The sequence below is a fragment of the Choloepus didactylus genome, chromosome 11 (genome assembly GCF_015220235.1).
Source record: "Choloepus didactylus isolate mChoDid1 chromosome 11, mChoDid1.pri, whole genome shotgun sequence".
Taxonomy (NCBI): domain Eukaryota; kingdom Metazoa; phylum Chordata; class Mammalia; order Pilosa; family Megalonychidae; genus Choloepus; species Choloepus didactylus.
In genome coordinates this window covers 44,211,834-44,215,543 of record NC_051317.1, presented here as the reverse complement: position 1 = coordinate 44,215,543, position 3,710 = coordinate 44,211,834, and positions in this window count along the sequence as shown.

Below are 3,710 nucleotides of genomic sequence, written 5' to 3'. Positions count from 1 at the left end.
ATACCATCTAGGTATGAACTAATTGAAAAATGTAACTCTCAATTTTGAGCTAATATTCATTTTCAGGGAAAATTACTTAAACTATGTCATCTCACCTGTTAAATGGAGAAAATATTGCCAATCTTGCAATGACATTGTCAGTAATAAATAAACGATATAAAGTTTCTTGCATTTAATAAGTTGTCAGTAAATGGCATTATTCGTTTTCTTGTTCATTAAGCAGCTGTTTATTGAGATTCTACTATGAGTTGTGCATTGTTAAATTCTAAACAGTTAGTATTATTACCAAATAAACATATCAATATTTTAGCCATTTTTTAATATTATAAAACAATAGGTTTGCTGGATAGCAGTTTATAATAAGCTGCAATCAGGGAACAATGATAAATAATCATGGATTGTTAGAGTAATGAGTATAGCACATAGAATGCAGACAATCCATATAATCTCTCTTAATCCCTATAAAAATGTTATCTTTTAAGATAATATGGTATTAAAAAAGGATCATACAATATGTCAATTTTATTTAAATGAAATTGTTCTCGTGTGCTGTTCAAGCAGCAAGTTGATGTTTAATATGAAGAATATTTATTTTACCTAAAGCATTAAAGGGTTTCTCTCAGGGGGTAATTTGAAGGGTCCTAGACAATGTATCCAAATGACTCCCAAATTTTTGTCTTACTTATAGCAAATCTCCTACCATTATTCATTTATCTACCTGTTTTACTCTTTCTATACATAACTTCTGTTAAGTTATATAGTTGCCCTATTTGTCACTTAATCAATTTACCACTTTATTCCTATCAAATAGGATGCTGATTTTGTTCAGCTGTCTACACCTCTACCACATGATTCAGGGAAGAGAAGACCATATCAGACTCCAGGGACATGCCCTGATTGATCAGTGTTTCTCCTGGCAATCTCAGTTTTATCACCATAGATTAGTTATGTGATGAAAGGGTATGTGATTGTTTATGATTACTGAAATATAAGGAAAAGGCTTCCATAATATTTTTTTTTCTGGAAATGTGTGCCTGCTCCTATGAAAGAAATTCAGGAATAGATAATCCCTTTTCTTCCTGTAGAAGTTGTTTGGCCTGAATATAAGACCTGAAACACTTCAAGAAACATTGTTCCTTTCTCTAGATTGAAACTAAAATGTGGAAGATAACAGAGGCATAAGCAAGAAGTTTGGAACCAGCCCAATATTTGGGCTTCCTGTTAATGGGATATAATATAGATCCTTACTTTATAAGCAAGTTTAGATCCAGTTTTCTTTTATTTGTGGACAAGATCACCCCAACTGCTAATTGTTACTACAATGCAGATGAGATTTATAATTTATTTTCCAGGGAATAGGCAAGCATTGGCATTGGGGAGTTAGGAAATGAAGTGGCAGATTTAAAAGGAATATGTGGTAGCATTGTTGCCACAAAGGAAAATAAAACAGTCTCCTGAATTTCCTTAATATATGCTTTTTTATTTCAACATGCACATATGCCAACTTAGTATTTCAAAAATTCGTTCTCAGAGCTAACATTAAAGCACAAGTACTGTTCTAAACCTTTATCTTAATAAAATTTATCAAGTTAAATGGAAAAATATATTTTTATTTTCTAGTACTAATCTAATAATCTCATTTGCATGTGCTAGAACTTAAATGTAGATTTTAAATATTTACACCTTCCCAGAGACTATCACTATGTCTTGGATTAAACATATTGCAGAACATAATCACTTCTGAATTCCCCAAAGTCGGGTCATCTATCCAATTAATGATTAGATTTCTTACCTAAGTGTTGGAGGTATCTGGGCCCTGTCCTTACACTTAAATGTTTTTCATTCTTATAATACAAGGTTTCATAGTAGCATTTTCCAGGGGAAAAAAAGAACATTATCAGAATCAAGGTTACAGGAGACAGACGTAGAAGAAGGACTCTCTGAAAACACATTTCATTTTAAGATTTCAGAGGGCCTACATTAATATTACGGTTTCAATAAATTTGCAGATTCCCTAAAAACTGTGTAGAAGACATTGTAGATGGTTTATCCAAAAGTTACTCACAGCCCATTCCTCTAATGTTAAGCTAGGAATCCCAAAGTACATATTCCTAAATCTCATGACGATTCTCATGCAATAGCTGTAATGACCAACAATAAGGTTTATAAAGTGATTGGGACTTCCAAGAGTTTTTAAAGAGACAGGATTTTGACGATTTGCCCTTCCACTTCTTTCTGCCTCTCCTACCTGCTGAAACACATACTGAAAGCCTTTTCTAAGGGCAAAAGATGATGCTTTTTGAGATGGAATATTTTTTTCAGCTACTATTAGAATGCATTTTATATTTCAAATTTAATTTTTATGCTTTTCAAATTACACAAGAGACTTATGAGCATATTATAATTGAATGGCAAATATTTACTTGCTAAAATATAAAAATAAATGGTCTCCATCGTTTTGTAGCAGTTGGAATGTTCCCTACCAGATTTCTCCAACATCACCTCAAACACACAAAGATTAAAACTAAAACAGCAAATTGTAGAGCTGAGGATGGGGGACATAACTCAGTATGACATCCAAATTGAGTTTCTACCTGAATCCCAGAATTACATTACTTACTCAGTCACAAATTGCCCTAGCCATGGCCTCTCATTATGGAAGTTCAAACCAGGTAAGACAGAAGATATGATGTGGACAAGAAAAATTTATTTTCCATGTATATAGATTTGTTCCTAAATGGAAGGAGGCAGGGATGGGCTACACATGCCCAGTTAGTCATTTTAAATGTGCTAAGGAGATAAAGCAATATATGCCCTTTCCTCATTCTTGTTGGATTGGTTAATGTGAGGGAAAGAAGTCAGAGTGTGCTTAGAGAAGATCCCTCATCACAGAAACCAAGAACGTGTTCCATCTCTATACTATAAGCATGCTATTGGTTTTATGTATTTATTTGTCAAATGTTCTATCATTTTAAATAAGTACTTTATATTTTTATTTGATTATCTTTCTGTAAACCATAATCAACTTACAAGAAAATGTTCTTTATTCCCTGTTCATATTTATAGTTATTTATCCTTTTTCATTACAGAAAGTACAGAGGTGAATAGTAGCTGTGAGGTTATCTTCCAGGGAAATGAAACAAAAGTATATCCCTTCCTCACACTCACATGTTTTTAAACTAAACATGCAAATTAAAAGAAAAACAAGAATGAATTGATAAATGTGACTAAATTAAAATATGAACTTTTAAAAAATTTGAATTTTAACAAAGTTTAAGAAGAAATAGAATGCTAAGTTATGGTGTGTGAAATTTATATCACAGAACAGGACTTTCTATACTGAAATTTCCAAATCAGTAAGAAAACACAACCAGTTCATTAGAATGGGCAAAATATTTGAACAAAAGATATTCAAAAACTTTTAAAAAGACATTTCAAATGACAAATTATCTTTTGAACATATTGTTAAGCTTATCAGAGTCAGGGAAATAAAATCACATAATAAACATTTTCATCTCATTGGAATAAGATAAAACATTGATAAGATCAAGTGTGGGTTTTGTGTGATTTTGAATTAAAAAATGCTTATGAAATTGCACACAGATGAGGGTATAACACTTCTAAACGGTGGGATATGGTGAATTGTACCCAACACATGCATAACAAAGGTTATCTCTGCATATAGCCTGAGCATTTCACATTGTAGTCAA